A 23,132-nucleotide genomic window follows, 5' to 3' on the forward strand; every position below is an offset into this window, starting at 1 on the left:
ACCCGACAACGTTGAAAATTCCATTTTTGTCTGCTTAAGGAAGATGCAAATAATAGATATTGCCACTTCAAAATGGCTTCTGGAACTGTAAGCCGATAGAACATTTTCAGGGCTCAGTGAGACACTGCACACCTGGGGTTGAAAAATACTTTACAATTTTATTCAGCAGATCTGAAGGCATCTTTACAGTTTCATTTTCCTTCATCTGCCAAGCTTTTATATGTCATCTGTTGCTCTTGTAAATGGACAGACAAATGTTGAACATGCTCTCTCCATGCAGGTTGCTAAGATAATCCTCTGTTCTAACCACTCAAACGTGTCATCTCTTTATTTTACACAGAATTCAGACAGTTACAATGAGTTGGGAGGTTTGTCTGGATAATTATTCAGTTGGCTGAAAGTGTTCATTCAAAGGCTACTGTTGAAGTTTTGTTGTTGATCCGGATATGATACCTACATTGTTGCTGGCTTTATAGCTCTGTAATAAAAACAGAAAATGTTGGAATAAATCAACACGTTAGGCTGCATCACGTGAACAAAGAACAAAGAAAAGTACAGCACAGGAACAGGCCCTTCGGCCCTCCAAGCCTGCACCGATCATATTGCCCGTCAACTAAAACATTTTGCACTTCCGGGGTCCGTATCCCTCTATTCCCATCCTTTTCATGTATTGGTCAAGCTGCCTCTTAAACACCACTATCGTACCTGCTTCCACCACCTCCTCTGGCAGCGAATTCCAGACACTCACTACCCTCTGCGTAAAAAACTTGCCCCACACATCTCCTCTATAGTTTTCTCCTCTCACCTTAAATCTATGTCCCCTAGTAATTGACTCTTCCACCCTGGGAAAAAGCTTCTGACTATCTACTCTGTCCATGCCACTCATAATTTTGTAAACTTCTATCAAGTCGCCCCTCAATCTCCGACGCTCTAGTGAGAACAATCCGAGTTTCTCCAACCTCTCCTCATAGCTAATAACCTCCAGACCAGGCAGCATCCTGGTAAACCTCCTCTGCACCCTGTCCAACGCCTCCATATCCTTCTGGTAATGTGGCGACCAGAATTACACGCAATATTCCAAGTGTAGCCTAACCAAGGTTCTATACAGCTGCAGCATGACTTCCCAGCTTTTATACTCAATACCCCTGCCAATGAAGGCAAGCATGCCATATGCCTTCCTGACTACCTTATCCACCTGCATTGCCACTTTCAGTGACCTGTGGAACTGTACACCCAGATCCCTCTGCCCGTCGATGCACTTAAGGGTTCTGCCATTTACTGCAATAATTCCTGCCTGTATTAGACCTTCCAAAATGCATTACCTTGCATTTGTCCAAGTTAAACTCCATCTGCCATTTCTCTGCCCAAGTCTGCAACCGATCTATATCCCGTTGTATCCTTTGACAATCCTCTTCACTATCTACAACTCCTCCAACCTTAGTGTCATCTGCAAACTTACTAATTAGCCCAGTTACATTTTCTTCCAAATCATTTATGTATACTACAAACAGCAAAGATCCCAGCACTGATCCCTGTGGAACTCTACTAGTCACAGCTCTCCATTCAGAAAAGCACCCTTCCACTGCTACCCTCTGTCTTCTATAACCAAGCCAATTCTGTATCCATCTTGCCAGCTCACCTCTGATCCCGTGCGACTTTACCTTCTGTACCAGTCTGCCATGAGGGACCTTGTCAAAGGCCTTACTGAAATCCATGTATATAACATCCACTGCCCTTCCATCGTTGATCATCTTTGTCACTTCCTCGAAAAACTCGATCAAGTTAGTGAGACACGACCTGCCCTTCACAAAACCATGCTGCCTCTCACTAATACGCCCATTTGCTTCCAAATGGTAGTAAATCCTGTAACGAAGAATCTTCTCCAATAATTTCCCTACCACTGACGTAAGGCTCACCAGCCTGTAATTTCCTGGATTATCCCTGCTACCCTTCTTAAACAATGGAACAACATTGGCCATTCTCCAGTCCTCTGGGACCTCACCCGTAGCCAGTGAGGATACAAAGATTTCTGTCAAGGCCCCAGCAATCTCCTGCCTTGCCTCCCTCAGTACTCTGGGGTAGATCCCATCTGGCCCTGGGGACTAATCCACCTTAATATTCTTCAAGACGCCTAACACTTCCACTTTTTTGATCTTAACATGATCCAGGCTATCTATACACTCTTCCCTAGACAAATCGACCGCTAAGTCCTTCTCTTTGGTGAATATTGATGAGAAGTATTCATCTAATATCTCTCCCATTTCTTCTGGCTCCACACACAAATTCCCACCTCTGTCACTGAGTGGGCCTACCCTTTCCCTGGCTACCCTCTTGCTTTTTACATATGTATAAAAGGCCTTGGGATTTTCCTTAATCCTGGTTGCCAGTGACTTTTCATGACCCCTTTTAGCCCTCCTGACTCCTTGCTTAAGTTTCTTCCTACTTTCTTTATATTCTCCACGGGCTTCATATGTTCCCAGCCTCTAGCCCTTATGAATGCTTCCCTTTTCTTTTTGACTAATCTCACAATATCCTTCGTTATCCAAGGTTCCTGAAACTTGCCATGCTTATCCTTCATCCTAGCAGGAAAATGCCGGTCCTGAATTCTTATCAACTGACGTTTGAAAGCCCTCCACATGTCAGTTGTTGATTTGCCCTCAAACATCCGCCTCCAGTCTAGATTCCTCAGTTCCTGCCTAATATTGTTATAATTAGCCTTCCCCCAATTAAGCAGTTTAACCCGAGGGCTCCTGTTATCCTTATCCACCAGTACCTTGAAACTTACTGAATTATGGTCACTTTTCCCGAAATGCTCCCCTACTGAAACTTCGACCACCTGGCCGGGTTCATTCCTTAATACCAGGTCCAGTATTGCCCCTTCCCTAGTTGGACTATCTACATATTGTCTCAGGAAGCCCTCCTGGATGCACCTTACAAATCCTGCACCATCCAAACCCCTAGCACTAAATGATTCCCAGTCAATATAGGGAAAGTTAAAATCACCCACCACAACAACCCTATTGCTTTTGCATCTTTCCAAAATCTTCCTACATAACTGTTCCTCAATCTCCCGCCGGCAATTGGTAGGCCTATAGTAAACCCCAACATTGTGACTGCACCCTTCCTATTCCGGAGCTCTACCCATATTGCCTCGCTGCATGAGCCCAACGAGGTGTCCTCCTGTCGCACAGCTGTGATATTCCCCTTAACCAGCAGTGCAACTCCCCCACCTCTTCTACATCCCTCTCTCTCCTGCCTGAAACATCTAAATCCTGGAACGTTTATCTGCCAATCCTGTTCATCCTTCAACCAAGTCTCTGTAATAGCAATAACATCATAGTCCCAAATACTAATCCAAGCTCTAAGCTCATCTGCCTTGCCTGTTATACTTCTCGCATTGAAACAAATGCATTTCAGACCCCCAGTCCCACTGTGTTCAGTAAGTTCTCCCTGTCTGCCCTTCCTCTTAGTCCTACTGGCCATATTCACTGGTTCCCAGTCATTTATTTCACCTGCTGACCTATTGCTCTGGTTCCCACCCCCCTGCCATACTAGTTTAAACCCTTCCGAGTGACACTAGCAAACTTCGCAGCCAGGATATTGGTGCCCCTCCAGTTTAGATGCAACCCATCCTTCTTGTACAGGTCCCACCTGCCCCGGAAGAGATCCCACTGATCCAGATATCGGAAACCCTCCCTCCTACATCATCTGTTCAGCCACGTGTTTAGCTATCTTCCTATTTCTAACCTCACTGGCACGTGGCACAGGGAAGTATCCTGAGATTACAACCCTAGAGGTCCTAAGTTTTTTAACTTTCTGCCTAACTCCCTGAACTCCCGCTGCAGGACCTCGTCACTCTTCCTGCCTATGTCGTTAGTACCAATGTGTACCACGACCTCTGGCTGTTCTCCCTCCCCCTTCAGAATGTCCCGTACCCGATCAGAAACATCCTGGATCCTGGCACCAGGGAGGCAACATACCATCCTGGTGTCTCTTTCACGACCACAGAAGCGCCTATCTAAGCCCCTGACTATAGAGTCCCCTATGACAATTGCTCTTTTGTGCTTTGACCCCCCCTGCTGAACAACAGAGACAGCCGTGGTGCCACTGCTCTGGCTACTGCTGTTGTTTTCACCTGATAGGCCATCCCCCCAACAGTATCCAAAACGGTATACCTGTTAGAGAGGGGGTCAGCCACAGGGGATTTCTGCACTGACTGCCTGCCCCTTCTAGCGGTCACCCATCTATCTGTCTGTACCTTGGGTGTGACCACGTCTCCAAAACTCCTGTCAATGACGCTTTCCGCCACCTGAATGCTCCTAAGTGCATCCAACTGCTGCTCCAACCGATCCATGCGGTCTGTGAGGAGCTGCAATTGGGTACACTTCCTGCAGATGTAGTTGTCCGGGACACTTGAAGCATCACAGATTTCCCACATCCCACAGGTGAAGCACTTCACCCCAGCAACTGCCATTTCTAGAACTATTTAATAAATTAATTTAAATCTAATAACCGCTTATTGACTCCTTATTAACAATACGTTCCCTAGGGCTAGATTCCTACTATAAATGCTAAATTCTATGAACTGTAATCCCCCGATTCTGGTCTAGATACCCTCTATTTATTAATTAAGTGATTAATTGATTTGGTTTAATTAGTTTAACAATGTTTTAGTTTCAAATTCAGTGTAGATTCTCTACCAGCCAATCAGGTCACAGATTTACCGTGACACCACTTTAAATTTATTTATTTATTTATTTGGAGAGAGTAACAGAGTTAACGGCTGGGATTTTCTGGTCTTGTTGTGATGGGACGTGGCACTGGGGGATGCGGTGGGTCAGCCAAAGCCCCATTGACTTTCGGCTGGACTGGACAATCCTGGCGGCAGGCAGGGCTGGACAATCCCACCCAAGGCTTCGGATGGATGATCTTGCATCAGAAATGAGAGATGTAATAGGTTTCAAGCAAATACAGAGGCAGGGTAAGTGGTGCAAGGGGAAAAGCGACAAAAGGGAAGATCTGTGAAGTAGGTAGTAGTTAGGTAGGAGGTGATTAAATAACAAAAGGGGCGATGGAGCAAGGCAGAATGGACGTGGTAATGGAGCAAGAAAAGATGCAAGAGATGGGTCCACAGGAGGTGTAGATGACAGTGGTAGAGTTTTTAAACAGCTGCTGTCCAAAACAAAAAAAAAAACGGGTGGAGAGGTTATGATCTGAAATTGTTGAACTCAATGTTGAGTCTGGAAATCTATAAGCACCTAAAGATGAGCTGCTGTTCCTCAAGCTTCCTTGGAACAGTGAAGGAGGTTGAGGACTGAGACCAGGTGTGGAGTGGCGACTCAAGATGATAGCTCAGTCACGCTTGCAGACTGAACAGAGGTGTTCAGTCAAACGAGCACCCAGTCTGTGTGGTGTAGAGGAGATCAGTTCATGAGCAGCAAATACAGTGTATGGAATTGAAAGAGGTACAAGTAAATCAATGTGCGGGGTCCTGGGCTGTGGGAAGAGACCCGCAATAAAGGCATCTCCTGTGCTGACAAGAGAAGGTGCTGCGTGAAGAGGGGGGTGTGCTGTTGGAGGGGGGGTGATTGGGGAATGGGTTATGGAGGAAACGTTCCCTTTCAAATGCTGAAAAGAGAGGGGAGGGGGAGATGTTCTTGGTGGGGTCAGGGTGGAGGTGGCAGAAATGGTGGAGGGTGGTCTGTTCATGTGGAGGCTGGTGAGCTGGAAGAGGCGGACAAGACAAACTTCATGGGGATGGTCTCAGAGGATAATATCAGGAATGAGAGATTAAGGCTACGATGAGAAACTTAAACTTACTAGGGCAGTAATCACAAAAATGGAGAAGGCTAAGGGAGAATCCAATCAAAGTATTCAAAATGATGAACAAGATTTGATGAAAAAATTATTTCTAGTAATGAATGAATTGATAACAAGGGAACAGAAGGTAATGGTTAATGCAATGGAATTAAGGATAAGCAGTGATGTGATGGGTTGGGGGAAAACCAAGTATGGAGGAAAATAAACTTGCAAGGCTATGGGGAACGAGCAGGGATATAGGACTGGGTTGTTCTACAGAGCCAGAATAGATTTGATGGACAAAATGGCCTCTTTTTGCGCCGAAATGAGGCTATGTCTTTATGGCTTACATTATAGGTGCAATTAGATTCAACAGTAGTTTTCACAAAGATGTTGTTTCAGAATTCTAGTATTGCTAATGAAAACTGAAAGCTCTCCTCCATCACTCCAGCTTGGACAGCATTGGCCCCATTTAACCAGGCAGTGGTTAAATGTGGCCAGCTGTTTTCCTGGGTTGGAGTCGCCCCCTGGTGGAAACAATTTTCAGGGTTTCTGCTGTTCTTCCAAAGGCATTTTTCACCTCTACAAATAGATTCAATGCGGCTCCCCAGTTGCCAAGTGGATAACTGGCAGGGCACAGACCTAATGCTGTACCAGAGAAGCAAATACCTTCCCATCTTAAATCCAGTTTGAATCTTGCTGATGGTGCAGTTTTTTCACATCTGCTTTCCACCCAGCCCAAACTAATTAATCAACTTTACTCGGTGTCCTCCAATCAGGACACCTCTGGGTCTGTCTGTCCCAATGAAAATGAATGCAGCTCTGTGAACATTTTTTTAATATCAATTGGAACATTAGAAATATTAAAAGGTTTCTTTATCTACTAAAGTCTGTAATACTCTTTCACTTTCACAGGGTAATGTCCAAATGGGATTTGAACAATTCTGAAGTCTACGGTTCTGTTACACTAAGATAAAAACAAAAAACTGCGGATGTTGGAAATCCAAAACAAAAACAAAAACACCTGGAAAAACTCAGCAGGTCTGGCAGCATCTGTGGAGAGGAGGACAGTTAACGTTTCGAGTCCGAATGGCCCTTCAACAGAACTAAGTAAAAAATAGAATAGAGGTGAAATATAAGCTAGTTTAAGAGGGCGGGGGGGAGGCGCGGTGGGACAAGTAGAGCTGGATAGAGGGCCAGTGATAGGTGGAGATAAAGCGGGTTTTAGTAAACACCTTGTCAAACACCAGGAGAGAAATGGAAAGCAATGAAGGTGAACAAGGTGAAAGAGAGATTCAAAAATCCTGACGGAGAGAAGAACAAAACTTCTTCAAGGTAGGCATTCCTTGAAGAGAAGTGACAGTCAATTAAACACAGAGATAAAAACAAAAAACTGCAGATGCTGGAAATCCAAAACAAAAACAAAAACAAAAATACCTGGAAAAACTCAGCAGGTCTGGCAGCATCTGCGGAGAGGAGCACAGTTAATGTTTCGAGTCCGGATGACCCTTCAACAGAACAGTTCTGTTACACTGCCCAGCGAATTATTCTCCACACTTATTAGGGACTCCAGAAAGAATCGTATCGTGTGATAAGTGCATTTTTCATTAGTTTGTATTTAAGATGCCGCTACATTAACCTGGTGTGAATTGATATTCAGCATTCTCCTTAATTAAGCCATTTTGCTGTGGGCTTGGGGATAAATAAGATGCTGTTGTTCATTAACAGCGATAACAGAGATCATTGTTAAAGGTTCGGAGATCAATTGAAACTTGCTGGTGTCTCTTTTTCCCCCTTTTCTGAGCTACTTCCCATTTTCAACCCCAAAACGAGTGGGATGGAAATTGCCGCCCAGAAGCTTTAGTCCTGGAAAAAAATGTGTTGTTGCTTTTTGAAAAAGGGCTTGCGAAGAGAAACATGTCCTTACTTCCACATGGGGAATCAAATCTCTTTGGCAGGAAATAGCTAACCCACCGAGCCTGACTTAATTCATCGCGCCTGCTCGATAGAGAGTTTGCTGCGATCTTTACACTGGCTGGTTTGGGTGTTGCTGAGACAATGCCTGTCTGGGAACTCAGGCTCCAGTGCAGACAAAGTGCTCATCCCTTCGTTTCACTCCGCTGAGCTTCACCAACACTTCAGCCAGCGGGAGTGGTGGAGCATCTTGAACAGATTGAGCGGTAAACGGTCGGGAAGATCCTCCCCAATCCTCAGCAGTTGACTTGTTGGTATCCCATCGCGAATTTGTTTAAATCATTTAAAGTGAAAAGAAGCAGAAATTAATTTAAATATAATCTTCATTTTCCTACAAATATTACATACAAGAAAGACTTGCATTTATACAGCGCCTTTTCATGTCCACTGGCATTTTATGTCAATGAAGTCCATTTTTCAAGTCACTATTGTACTGGAGGATAGGGAGCAGCTAATTTGTGCACAGCAGGATCCCACAAACAGCAGTGTGATAATGATCAGAAAATGTGTTTTTGTGATGTTGATTGAAGGATAAGTATTGTGATATTGATCGGGATATGGACACCAGCAATAACTCCCCTTCTCCTCCTAATAATGCAAGGGGATCTTTTCACTGCCACCAAAACAGGCGGATGGTGCCTCAGTTAAGCCTCTCGTCTGAAAGACAGCACCTCTGACAGTGCGACATCTCCCCGGGGACTGCACTGGAGTTTCAGCCTCGATTTTTGTGATCAAGCCCCAGGCCAGAATTTTGCATTCTGAGGCTGGGCAGGTGTCTGGCCCGAACGCACATAAAATTGGGTAAAAAGATGTTAGACGTGCGTCCCAATGTCATCGTGCACATGTGCAATATTGAGGTCAGCGGGCGCGTGCTGGAATTGGAGCAATTCCCGCCGACAATTAAAGGGCTGATTAAGGCCATTAAAAAGCCAACTGACCTCAATTTTACACTGCCCGTGCGATCTCTATTTTGTCGCATGGGCAAAAGGGGTGGGCGGAATTCACCTTTTTATCATTTCCTCATCCACAGATGGGCTAAAATACCCCTGGAACAGCAGCACTTTCTCTGTCATTGCCAGTTTGTTGCTGTGTGAGTACAGTGTTGTCCCAGAGTTTCTTGGCATCTCGTTTGATTGTCAAGCCTGTATTTCAGCATCTCAGGTCTTCATCTTCCCTGGAAGGTTCCCCTGAGTAATACAGCACAGAGTCCCTTCATTTTCAAGGCACTGCTCCTCTGCAACCCATCTAATGGGGATAGTGTGTTCCACTAGTGGAACCTCCTCTGAAGAGGAAGAGAGGGGAAGGAGGGAGAGGAGGCCAGGTGAGCTTGGGCAGTATCCCAGGGACAGACCTTTAAGAAGAGAGGCATGGGCTCAGTTGGTGCAGGGCCAACAGGGAGGCCAAGGTGGGAGGGTATACCAAAGACACCACTTACACAGTGCCTAGAGTGTTCTGGCAGCGCTCCAACTACCTCCAGATGTCCGAGGTCCAGTGCCGCAGGAGGCTCCGCCTCTCCAGGGACACAGTAACAGCAATATGTCACATGATAGGTCTGGAAATCACCTCCAAGAATGTGGGCGGACACCCCATGCTCGTGGCTTTGAAGGTCACAGTGGCCCTCAACTTCTCTGCCTCTGGTTCTTTTCAGGGCTCAGTGGGGGCTCTGCGCGGCGTTTCCCAATCACCTACGCACGGTTATGTCAAGCTCGTGACTGATGCTATCTTTAGACACATCTGCACGTTCATCCATTTCCTAACAGATGAGGAGAGCCAGACGGAGACAGCACGAGGCTTCACTGTGATGTCTGGGCCCCCGTCCAGGGGCTAATCGATTGCACTCATGTGGTCATCAAGGTGCCAGCAGGTGAGCCGGGAGCTTTCGTCAACAGAAAGAGGTTCCACTCAATGAATGTTCAGATCGTCTGTGACCACAGGACACACAGGATTCTCCGAGTTTGTGCCCGTTGCCCTGGGAGCTCACACGATGCTTACATCTTGCGGCACTCACAGGTACCAAGGCTGCTCGTGGCTCCTGCACAAGTGGATGGATGGCTCCTGGGTGACAAGGGCTATTCCTCGAAGAAGCGACTGATGGCCCCACTCTGTCACCCAAGACCTGATGCTGAGGATAGATACAACAGGAGCCATGTCCCCCACAAGGGCGGTGATGGAAAGGGCCAAAGGGCTGCTGAAGATGTGCTTCAGATGCCTGGATTGGTCAGGGGAAGCATTGCAGTATCCTCCAGAGTGTGTCTCCCTCATAGTTATCACATGCTGCTCCCTGCACAACCTGGCTCTGGCAGTGGGGAACCCACTCAAGGCTGAGGAAAGCGAGGCAGCTCCACAGGCCATGGACGATGTTTCAAGTGATGGATCAGAGGAAGAGCCTGGGGAGCGGCAGGGTGAGGACCTCGAGGCAGAGGACAGGAACCCTCATGGAGGCAGGGACACCAGGGATGCTTGGATCCAGCGAACCTTCTGCTAGGCATCCAAGGCATCGATGCCTTGTCAAGCCTCTGGCACTTCTCCTTTGCTAACAATCGATAAATGTGAACCCAGCCCAGTGTGTCAGCACCACACAACGCCAGACTTTTACAAACCTGTGCTGTATCCGCACCTATTCAAACAATCCAACCAACTCAGCCCATTTAAGTCAAATAAATGTTTATGGTACTTCACATGAACAAACAAAGTGTCCATCCCTAACACAAACATCAAAATAATTAACACAAAAACTGTAGCTTGTGACACACCCCTGCGTTGCTCAAGGTGCCTTTAACTTCGGACTGTGGGAGCTGTGTCTTGGTGTCTCCCCCCACCACCTCCCTCACTGACAGTGGCGTTGGAGGCAGCTGCTGACTCCGCTAGACTGGTGGCCCTGATGAACTTGGCAGTCGCCCTCTGGCCACCGGAGCCTGAGCAGACTCCGCCTGGGAGGGTGCATCCAGCCCCATCGCTGGGCATTTCGGCTGGTGAGTAAAACATTGTGTTTCCCGCTCACTGCCGCACTGAGTGCAAAGCTGGGACGGTCCCACCCAACGTTTTGGGCGTTTAACCTAGTCTTTCAAAGTCTGGCAATATTATCATCGATCAGGATGTATAGATTCACTGCTGCTTTCAATTTCCCACTAATCGAGCACTGCAGATGTCCTTGGGTAGCGGATTCGATGACAGTTAAACCACCTGAGAAGGACAACTGGATTATCATCGCAGGCAAGCCAGGATTCTGTTGTTTTGGCTGTAGATATCCTATACAATAATTTACACAGGGGAAAACTGAAGTAATAAACATTTCTATTTATTGCTCTTAATCAATAACAAAAAAGAGGTGCATACCCCATATTCCAATGAGAGGAAAAGAACCCTTACAGTAATGGGATCCACTCTTAACTGCCCACTGCGAGTTCCTGTAAGAAGTTCCCCATTAGTCATGTGCCTCTATAGTCAAAAGCATCCTTCTTCCTCTTATATGGAAAGCTTGCAAATCCATTGCCGTACGCAGTAAAACTTTGCCATTTTTGTTTGCTTTCCCCAGGCACCAGTTGCCTATTTGAAGATAGACCTTTCAAAGCTGCACAGACAAGGGGGCTGACTCTACAATCAGGCACTAATGGCGATGAACGGTGCAAGTTGGGAAATGATGGGCCAGCTACTCATATAAATGGGTGGAAAATGAGAGGGCTGCAAGCCCACATGCCCAGGTTTTGCTGATGAAACAATAGGGAGGCTAATAACGCTCGCCATTAGTTAAGTGTAAAGGGCACAGAAACTTCCAGGCAAGGGCCAGGGGTGTAGTCAAATGTGAATATGCCAAAGCTGCTGTTTGAGTTGTGCCACTCCACAGTTTGGCATTGAATGGCATGAGGTTGGTATATTTACATGGTAGGTACAAAATAAATTTTGCCACAGGAAGTTAGTTCAAACCTACCTACCCATCGTACAATATGATTGGTGTTAGACTATCAAACAGCCTCTCTGGCATTGAAAATTAACCAATACAAGTGTGGAATCTCATTCCTCCAGGTTTTACCTGTTGTTGGTGATTTTAAAAATGTCAAATTTGAATTTTTAAAAAAATATTTCCTTCTGTCTCTTCTTTCCTCTCTCTCTTAACCCAGTCTCCCTTTCTCTCCCTTTATTTCTCTCTCCGTACCTGATCTGATCTTGAATTCATCCACCCTAATTTACACTTCCTTCTCAATGCCCACACTTTTAATTTCACAATCTTTCAAACTGATTAGTTAAGGAGGTGGCCAGGTTGCTTGCCCTGTTCACACAGGCCCCAGATGCCCGGCTGCCCTCGCTGTGTCGCTATCAGTTCACACTTCAGCATCTCGCCAGACAAAACATTTAAGAACCTAAACACGCAAGGGCACGTGTGACTAACTGCAAAGGCTGTTAGATGTGCTACCACACCGCAATTCCTGACATGAGCGCTGCTCCTTGCTTGGAGAGTCTAATGGCGAGAACAGCCATCATTTTCTCAATGTGGCCTCTCTGCTGACCTGGAAAACATTTCAGCTTAAGAGTAAAAAGCCCAGTGGACACTCTCTGAATTGCCGTCTTCAGAGTTCCAGCCATTAATGTCAGTCATCACATCTCATTCACGCGCAATTATTTACACTACAGCAAAACAACTGGTTCATAGAGAGATGTTATTACCAGTAGGCAATTTCACAGTTGGATTGGCCCATTTTGTGAATTACTATTTCCCAGCAATGAGCTGAAAGCCAAGCAAACCTGCCTTTTTCACATACTCGGCTATAATAAACAATCCTCCGGTGGACTTCCTTCCCGTTTCACAGGCTGCAAAGCCTTGCTGGCTCCCACAACTAAAATGCTTTGGAGTCATTAAGCCTTTGGAATAAATTTTTATTGAGGTGCTGCATGACAGCATAAGTTGGAATCCTCAATCTCGTCCTTTTATAGTCTATTCACCCTGCCTACAATAAATGACTTTGAATGTCCTTGATTCATTAAACCTGCGCTCTCTCTTATACAATGTGTCTCGATACTTTCCAGGTCATGAAGCACAATTTCTCACACACAAGTGCAATGTAAAATACAACCTGTTCATGTTGTCTAACATCATAGAATGATGTGTGACTCTCCTCCTACTCCCCCTACTCCCCCTTTAAGAATTCCCTATTCAGGTGCATTGTGCCAGGTACTCTACTGACACACCAATGGTCCTGTTCTACTGAACTGTGGCTTTAAGCACTATCTGTTCTTCCTTACCTTGGGAATGTCAATTTTGGCAACACATATAAAGTCACATTGGGACCTTAGAGGCAGGGGACAGCTCGGATGAATAGTCAAGATGGAGCAACCTTGATTATGCTTGGGAATCAGGGACTTTCTCTGAGAAGATTAAACAGGTGGAGGAGGTTGCTATGGAAGAAAATAACCTTGTTCCTTTATAAATTTTTCAGTGTTAGAGCTGGAGAACACCTGGGGTCACGTAGACCCTGGAGCATCATGGCTGATATGTGCAGCCTCTACCTTTCTTAAATCCACATCCATCCATATATTTATCCAACAAATTATTACCAATCTCAGTTTTGAGAATTTCAATTGACCCAGCATCCACAGCCTCTTGGGGATAGTTTCAGATTCCCACTGCCCTGTGTGCGAACAAGTGCTTCCTGAGTTTACTTAGAAACGACTTGGCTCAGGTTTTAAGATTGTGCCTGTTTGTTCTGGATTCTCCGCCACCAGAGGAAATAATGGAAAGGATCGTCCCCCCGTTGGTGGGGGAGGGGAGGGTTGTGTGGGAGCGGGCGGCTTCCCGGTCAGTGCCCACGCTTGGGGGCACGCCGGCATTTTACACGGGCCCGGAAGTGCTGTGGCACTCCCTGTGTAGTTGGGGCGGGGCGAGGTTCCGTGAGCAGGTCTGTGCGCTCTTCCGTGCAATACACGTGGAAAAGCGCACTCATCTCCCCGAGGCAAAGCGCTGCCTCAGGGAGATTGGCTCAGATGTGAAAGCCAGTTGAAAGAATAGAAAACAATTTTACTGACATGTCCCCTCACTGTCACATGAGCTGGGACATGTCCATAACTTTTATTTTAGAATATTCTGAAATGTTTAAATCCCCTCATGAAACCTCCTCCCGCCCACTGAGGATGAGGTTTCACGCTTTTTCAGAAGCCCGCCAGGGCTCCCCGGTCTGTCCATTGATTAGCTCAATTACTTTATTAATGGCCTTAAGTGGCCGTTGACAGGTCGTCTCTGCGCCCGCCGACCTGAAAGTCTAAATGACGTGGGGGTGATGTCGGGACGCCCGTCCATTTAACGCGTCGGCGAGTGGATCCCACCCCCCTGCTCACCAACTGGAAGATGGAGCCCAACGTGCCAGTATTCTACTCTACAAACCCCTTGACTGTTCTAAAGACCTTGTTTAAATCGCCCCTTAAATCACCTAAACTCAACGAAATACAAACCCAGTTGATGCAAACTGATTTCGTCATTTAAATCCTGGCATCATCCTAGATTAAAAATTCCCTTTATCTCTTTAGGTGAGGTACCAAACTGTTGTCAACTCTCATTGAACCACATCCCATGATCAATTCATACCTTTAAAAGGACAGCAAATGGGAAAGAGCTTTTTTTTATTTAAACTGGCACCTGACAGAATTCAGAAACAATTTGCAATAGCTTTATTCAGACTGGCAGAAACCCCACAAAACATTTGTGGTGAAATTGGTATCTTTATTATAACATTTAAATCCCCATCCCATGTCATCCCTCTCATGCCATCCCCATCCCATTTCTCTCATTCTGCTCACATCGTTCCCATCCCCCCCCACCGTCCCAATGCTTCTTCGCACTCCATCCCCATTCCAACCCTCACATACCATCCCATCACTTTTCCCCATTCCACCCTACCCAGCGGTGTCGCGGTATTGTCACTGGACTGGTAATCCAATAAAGCCAGGCTAATGCTCTGGAGACCCAGGTCCAACTCCCACCACGGTCGATGGTGAAATCTGAGTTCAATAAAAAAAATCTAGAATTAAAAAACTGACGGATTTTCATTAAAACCTCCGAGGGGAAATTCGCTGGCCTTACCTGGCCTGGTATACATATAGCTCTGAAATGGCCTAGCAATCCATTTAGTTCTCAAGGACAATTAGGGATGGGCAACAAATGCTGACTGAGAACAGTGATTCCCACATCCCACGAATGAATTTTAAAAAACAACTGCACAGTCCCCATGCTGTTCCCCCTCTGGCCTTTCTTTACCACTTTTTCCCCACACCGCACCTCACCCAGACCAACCAGCCCTGTTGCCACCACCAGCATGTGCACCACGTACTCCAGCCCCGCCCCCGTGCACCCCATGTGCCTCCAGAGGCTCCAGGCTCCGCCCACGACATCAGTTCGCCGACCAATCCAAATTCTAAAGCTTCTCATGACCAGCCAGTTTCGAAAGTGGTGTCGCGTTCCTCATCACAAAAACAGAAACAGAAATACCTGGAAAAACTCAGCAGGTCTGGCAGCATCGGCGGAGAAGAGCACAGTTGACGTTTCGAGTCCTCATGACCCTTCAACAGAACTAAGTAAAATTAGGAAAGGGGTGAAATATAAGCTGGTTTAAGGGGGAGTGGTTTGTTGGGACAAGAAGCCAGTAATAGGTGGAGATAACCAAAAGATGTCACAGACAAAAGAACAAAGAGGTGTTGAAGGTGGTGATATTATCTAAAGGAATGTGCTAATTAAGAGTATCAGACAGGACAGATAAGGTACAGATAGCTCTAGTGGGGGTGGGGGAATAATAAAAGGTAGAAATGAACAATGGGTGGAAATACATTTAAAATTAGTGGAAATAGGTGGGAAAAGAAAAATCTATATAAATTATTGGAAAAAACAAAAAGGAGGGGGAAGAAACGGGAAGGGGGTGGGGATGGAGGAGAGAGTTCAAGATCTAGAATTGTGGAACTCAATATTCAGTCTGGAAGGCTGTAAAGTGCCTAGTCGGAAGATGAGCTGCTGTTCCTCCAGTTTGCATTGAGCTTCACTAGAACAATGCAGCAGGCCAAGGACAGACATGTGGGCATGAGAGCAGGGTGGTGTGTTGAAATGGCAAGCGACAGGGAGGTCTGGGTCATGCTTGCGGACAGACCGAAGGTGTTCTGCAAAAGCGGTCACCCAGTCTGCGTTTGGTCTCTCCAATGTAGAGGAAACCGCATTGGGAGCAACGAATGCAGTAGACTAAATTGGGGGAAGTGCAAGTGAAATGCTGCTTCACTTGAAAGGATTGGTAGAATTCTAAAGGAGTGAGTTACCGAAGAGAAAAGGAGAGCCGTGAGTAAGCTGAGAGACCCAGCGACCATCTTTCAAGTAGATTATTGCAGCAAAAATTCACGACAGCAGCCAATTGCCTTTTAACTGACTTTATGGGCTGTAACATGGTCTGTAGCAGAGATTTTTACATTCTAACCCCATTTCCCTTCAGTTCTTTTTATGATTATCTTAAGTTTGTGCCATCTCATTACCTCCTGGCCATCCAGCGGAAACAATCTCTCTTTATTTCAACTAATCACACTGAATTAGAAAAATTCCATATTAAAATCAGAGTGCAGCATGGTACTGCACTGAAGTCCCATCACTCCCTCGCTTACCTCACTCCAAAAGTGTGTTCTAAACAGTCAGTCTGCCATTTCAAAAAAACACACCATAACTAAGGTAATGCCTGTTAGGAGTTTTGCACCCCCCCCCACCTAATTGGTTAAATATGGACCGGGGTTTTTACAGGCTAATCCATAATCAGACTTCTTTAAACGAGCTTAAGAACTGGGTAACACCGAAATGTCTGAGAAATGTTTTCTATTCACATTATAAAGCAGCAGGTTATGTCAATGGAGAGAGATTGTAGAACTCTGAGGTACAGAGGGATCTGGGTGTCCTGGTACATGAATCAGGAAAAGTTAGCATGCAGGTGCAGCAAGTGATTAGGAAAGAAAATGGAATGTGGTCATTTATTGCGAAGGAATGGAATATAAAAGTAGGGATGTTTTGCTACAATTGTACAGGGCATTGGTGAGGTCACACCTGGAGTCCTGTGTACATTTTGGTCTCCTTATTTAAGAAAGGACATAATTGCTTTAGAAGCAGTTCAGAGAAGGTACACTTGATACCTAGGATGGCGGGGTTATCTTATGAGGAAAGACTGGATAGGCTGGGCCTATATCCATTGGAGTTTAGAAGAATGAGAGGTGATTCTATTGAAACATATAAGGCCCTGACGGGGCTTGTCAGGGTGGATGCTGGAGTGGTGTTTCCCCTTGTGGGACAGACTAGAACTAGGGGACACAGTTTAATAATAATGGGGTCTCCCATTTAAGATGGAAATGAGGAGGATTTTTTTCTCTCAGAGAGTCATGAGTCTTTGGAACTCTCTTCCCCAGAGAGTGATAGAAGTAAGGTTGAATATTTTTAAGGCAGAGCTACATAGATGCCCTTGTTAGTCAAGAATCTGAGGTTATCGGGGGTAGGCAGGATAGTGGTGTTGAGGCTACAATCAGATCAGCCATGATCTTATTAAATGGTGGAGCAGGCTCAAGGGCCGAATAGCCTACTCCTGCTCCTAACTCATATGTCTGTATATTACCCACTACTTACACCGATTATGTGATTACCAGTACTGGTACTGGTTAATGTGGCGACTCATTAGGAATAATTTTAAATGCATAGACTAATCTACCCTCACTGACCCCCTCAGTCCTACTGAGCTTTTGTGTGTTTACCTTTCATAGTCTTTGTATTATTATACTAACATGGTGATAAATTGTCAATGCTGTCTGTTTATTTTTAATTATTGTGCAACACCTTAACCTGTTATAATTTTGTTAATTCACTGGTGTGTGACATTAGCTGTTCTTTGTTTACTGATCTTTCCACGGTTTATATTCACTGCCTCTTCCTTCTGATAACATTTTTTTTTTGTATTCAAACAATCTGCAGATGATCTTCTTACTGCTTGGTTCTATGCCTGTGTCTTGTTTCCAGAACACTTAATTAATGGTATGTCATAAACCATGCCTAACCTAGTTTCAAATTTCATGTGTTTCTGCTTGAAAAGTGTTTCGCAAGCAAGCTTTCTTCCAATGCTCTGCTGTCAGAACCCATTTTCAGTTGTCTTCCCACCATCTCCAGTTCACATATGCCGCTGCCTAATCATTCATTTAATCAACTCTCTCCCTGTCTGATTGCTGAGTTAACTGACACTCTCCCCCCCCAACTCCAACTCCCTCTGAATTCAGACTCCTGATCTATAACTGCGTGGACAGGATCAGACACTGAAGTGATGCCCCCACAGTCAAATAGCTTACTGACACTGCCAAGAGATACAGATCCCAAGGGGTGAGATGCTGCAGGACCATCAGTCCCTGTGGAACTGCTCTCTGGCGAAGAATCGATAGGTGCTTGAACGTTTATGAATAGAGCAATTTATTTTAACTTCTTGCCCAGAAAATCTCACCTAGATTGTCGTGCTGAATTACAGATATGAGCACACGTCTGAAGATAGGATCTCTTTAATTCACCAAGGCATAAACGCACCAAATAAAACCCCTGTACATGAGACATCACAAGTAGTCTTGGTAACACAGCTTCAAAACATTAAGGTGTGTGAAAAAGCCATCAATCATCCTGCTTTAGTTTATACAATCCCACTGTTTCTCCCTTGTGATGCAGTCGTCCACGGGAACACCCTGTCATGTGGGCTGTTTAAGTTGGCTGCATTATTCAATGCGAGTTACTAAGAACATGTATTTCCTTGTCATATTAATGCAATTGCACATAAAATGGTAATAAAAGAATGACAGATTCCATTAACCTATAAATATTACTGCCTTGAATTTTACCCCACCGCGATCCATTTTTCTGTAGTGTGTACATTTTGACTGTAACTGCAGTAATGCATGCAGTGAGCTGTAAGACCAACAGAGGGAGCCCTTGCATGAAATTTCAATCACAGGCCATAATTGGCTGTGGCAGGACATTGAACGGTGTCTACCATTTGTGAGACCTGATCCTGCCCATTTGGGTTTTTAAATATTTTGAGTGGCAAATAGCTGAAAGCGCCAGCAAAGATTGGTGCTGCGAGGGAAATAGGGTATCTGGGACCTGAGTGAACATGGCAAGCAACTGAGTCTCTCCAAGCTCGGAGAGTGAAGGATGTTGAAGAGAGCAGCGCCAGGAGTGAGAAGGAAGTGCAAGTTAGAGTGGGCGAATTCAAAATCAAATCTGATATCTGAAGAGAAATAACGAGAGGGAAGGAAAGAATGCATTAAAATAAAGGGAAAAGAGGCAGAAAGGACAAGGGGGAAAAATGAGATTTTATGGATCTCTACCAAAAATTAAAACCTGAAGGAATGAGATTCCACACTTGTAATAGTTAATTTTCAGTGCCAGAGAGGTGGATGAACAGTAATCACGTTGATAAAAGTATATTTAAACTTGAAATGACAAGGCTCTCTTTTTTTCCGGTTCCGTTTATATCCAACTGTGCAACTTCACGCTCTTTAATTCAGTTCCATGGTGAGGCAGACAGTGAGATGCTGTTTCCACGAAACTAATGCTGGGGCGCACAACTGGGCTGCAACTTTTGGATATTCACATTTGACTGCGCATCTGCCTCTTGTCTGAAGTTGCTGTGCCGTTTGCGAATAAATAACATTAGCCCCGTCAGTACTTTGACAGCACATTCTGGCCCCGTGTTCTGAAATGCATCATATCAAATTCAGCGTTAAGCAAGATAATGTTCAATATACACGAAAACGTCTCTTTTATTGTTACCAATAGACAATCTGTAGCAATGTCCGGGGAGGGGGTGGTGGGGGGGAAGGAGAACACTTGTGATGCTGAGATGGCACTGCATTTATATTGACTTGTTACTTTAAGGCCACCAGATGGGTTCTCCCTCTTGGCAAGTGGTCTAGATAGTCTGTTCAGAACTCCAGAACTCCAAGCAGCTGCCTGGCTTCATCTGGAAGTTGCAAGTCGCACTGAAGTCAAAGGAGCCCAAAGATTTAGTTTCTTTCCCCTGTTTTTGTACACTTTTTACAGCATTTGCAGTTGTGGTATATAATGTGTCACGCACTATAGGAAAGCTGTGCTATTTCTAAACTCACGAATACAACGGGAATGTGGAAATTTGGCAGGCGGGTGAGGGTGCGGGTGAAGGAAGGGTTGGGTCGCTGGCGTGCTCCAGCGATGTTTGCACCGCCAGGGCTAGGTTTTCTGGCCACCAATCGGAGGGGCCAACACCGCCTCCCCTCCCTCCCCCCACCCCGGTCGCTTTCCGGCGGTAAAGTACGGCATGACGACGGGTCAGGAATCGGATGTCATTCCGGCGGTCACCGATGTTACGGAAAGGAGAGGGCGTCGGAATTGGAAATTGGAAATTGAAGTCCGACATTTTGAAAAAAAAAAGAACAATGAACAAGCTGGGTCACGAGGCAATTGACTGCGATTTTATGGTGCCCGCCCCATTTGTCAGTGGTTGCAAGGGAAAAACGTTCCGGCGGGTACGAGGAGGTGGCACAAGGGGTGGGTGAAAAGGCCTTCAAATGGGGCCTTGGCCTCATGTAGCAGCAGAGTCCCTTGCTGAAGGTGGCAGTGTTCAGTTATTAATGTTCTTTATTCCTTCACTGTTTTTAGGCTGACATAACAAACAGTGGGAGAGCGAGAGGGCAGGGGGCCCTTTAAATTGGCGGCCGTGGCGACTTCCAGTTCACGGCCTAGCCCCTCTCCCTACCCTAGACGCCTGATTGGGCGCAGAGCCCCCCCAACCCCCCTTGACAACACGCCATGGCTGCCTTCCCATTGGGCGGCTGCTCGTCAGCTGGACGATGTTTGATTCGCCGTGGTGAGAGGGCAGGCGGGAACGGGGTCGGGAACGAGCAGACCATGCGCTTCCCACTCTGACCTCCCTCGCCTTGCCCAGAAACCACAAAATCCAACCCCAGCGTGGGGGACGGGTTCCTGTCTGGTTGGGGCCCTTCGCTTGGTCCAATAATGTGGTTGCCATGGCATTGACATGAAGGGTGGGCTGGTAGGGGGGTGGGGGTGGGTGGGGGCAATGATGATTTTCAACATGAGGTAGTTCCTTATGGAAAACGGCAAAGTTTGTGCAATTTATTATTTCCAAAGCTCCAAGGAGTGTAGGAAATACGGCAAATCTCACTTTGAAAAAGACATTCTGTTCATTCATGTAGGACATTTAAAATAAATCAGTTTGTTCTTGTACAATTTGTTAAAATGTTAGTCTCAACGTGATGGGAAGAACACATCTCAGGTCACGTTAGAAATCACAATATCCAATAATCTTATTGTTATGGCTGTGGGTCAGACTGACAAATAAATGGATGTCGGGCAGTAGAATTACGCTCCTAATCACAGAGGGGCGCAGGCTCCATTGACAGGAGTGAGTAGCGATGCTGCAGCTGAGGGAATGTCTCCCGCAGACCCGAAATTATAAGAAGTCCAGCGTTATTTTGGTTTTGTCACATCTCTTAAAATATCCAGAAATGCTTCATACCCCCAATGAATTAACCTTTGCCGCCCACAACCACTGTAGTCGTGTGGGTGTGACGACACCACAGGGACTGCATCGATTTGAGAAGGCAGCTCGCCCCCACCTTCTCAAGGGCAATTAGGGACGGGCAACAAATGCTGACCTGGGCAGAAACGTTCACATCCCATGAAAGAACATTTAAAAAAACGTAAAAGAAAAAATACCGCGGATGCTGGAAATCTGAAACAAAAACAGAAAATGCTGCAAAAACTCAGCAGGTCAGACGGCCTCTGTGGAGATAGAGGGACGGAGTTAACGTTTCGAGACCGTATGACTCTTGTTCAGTGCACCATCCCCCCCCCCGCCTCAGCCGGTCCTGCCTCTGAGAGCTATCAGCCAATCGGAAAGCGAGCAGCTCTCCAGTCCCAGCAGCGCCACTGGGAGTGGTGGCCACAGCAGGGACTGCAGCTGGTCCCCATAAGGAACGTCATTGGAGGCCTGGCTGAAAGGTAAGTGGGATAGTTTTGCCAGGGCCAGTTGGGCAGCTGCTAGTGAGGATGTTGGGGGGTGGGGGGTGGGGGAAATGGGGTGGTGGTGCACAATTAGGCGGTGATGGGGGAGACAAAGCGGGGATAAGAATCACCACTGAGGATCGGAGGGGTGGGGTTGTGGAGGGCGCCTCCATTGGGCACAGGGTGCCTGAAATGAGGGGCACCCCCTGGCTGCATCCAGGCACACAGGGTTCAGTAAAGTACCACCAGTGGTGGGAGCAGGCCCTTAGGTGGCCATTAATCAGCCACTTAAAATTCTGCCCCTTAACCCTGCTTCTCTCCAAGATGCTACCTACCAGATCTGCTGAGTTTTCCCAGCATTTCCTGTTTTTATTTCAGGTGTCCAGCGTCCACAGCATTTTGCTTTAGCCACAGATTAACCTGTCATTTGAAGTGTTGCACCTCTGGCAGTGCGGCACTCCTTCAGTAAAGCGCTGGAACGTCAGCCCAAACAATGAGCTCAGGTTTTGAAGTGGGGTCCGAAAGCCACAAGGTTTTGACTCAGAGAGGAGAGCTCCACCAACTGAGCTAAGGCAACGGGAGCGTTAGGAGTGCTAGGCAATTAGACAGAAACACTGAGGTGATGGAGCCTGTACTCTTGTTAGAGATTTAAAAGGCCAACAGTTCAATAACGTGTAAATATAATTGTGTTGACTGCCTGACAGATGCTACAAGTAGTGCTAATTTTAATAAAACCCAGCAACTACTAATCTTCTGTGCATATTTCCCTGAGGGAACGTAAAATATGATGTATGTAGCAGAGCCCAAGGCCATTCCAGCCTGATCCACAACAATCACGGAACATCTATTGCCATGACACGAGGCAATTAATGCAGGCTGAGTCCCCTTTAAAGGGAGATTCTGAACAAATGTTCTTCAATGCATGTAATAATACTCGGATATCTTTCTGCTGACAATAGTTCACCTTCCGGCATTTCCATAGCCAAGAAAATCATTTTCAAAACGAGAGGAGCCAATTACTTCTCCAGAGATCTTGAGCAGTCACGAGGCAGTGTCGTGCTGTGCGCTAATGCTAATTACAATATATGGGAAAGCTACAAGTGGTAATGTCTAATTAGGTTTTAAATTAGAACTGGTAGATCTCCCATAGCTCACGGTGAGTGGGGGGATACAGGGTCAGTTTTAGGATTCAGAGCTCCCATGTGCATGTCGACAAGTGCCTGATCTGTGCGCTGTGCAATTCTCTGTCCCATCGGTTCACGAAACAGGAGGTGGTAAACTGGCAGGTGGAGTCTAGAAGCACAGATTCCGGACTTGACACAAAAAC

At 46.1% G+C, this 23,132-nt stretch overlaps 1 long non-coding RNA gene across 2 annotated transcripts in view; it reads right to left on the reverse strand.

Annotated features, from left to right (window-relative positions):
* Positions 1 to 205: 205 nt before the first annotated feature.
* The window catches only part of LOC144684155 (uncharacterized), a 33,157-nt gene continuing 10,230 nt past the window's right edge, over positions 206 to 23,132 (reverse strand). Inside the window, exon 4 of one of the 2 annotated variants that reach the window (XR_013577415.1) lies at positions 206 to 478. This is a non-coding gene — a long non-coding RNA (uncharacterized LOC144684155). Of the gene's footprint in view, positions 479 to 18,786; positions 19,429 to 23,132 lie in introns of those variants that run through there. The other variant, XR_013577416.1, reaches the window with a different exon arrangement.

The sequence above is a fragment of the Cetorhinus maximus genome, chromosome 9 (assembly GCF_964194155.1).
Source record: "Cetorhinus maximus chromosome 9, sCetMax3.hap1.1, whole genome shotgun sequence".
Taxonomy (NCBI): Eukaryota; Metazoa; Chordata; class Chondrichthyes; order Lamniformes; family Cetorhinidae; genus Cetorhinus; species Cetorhinus maximus.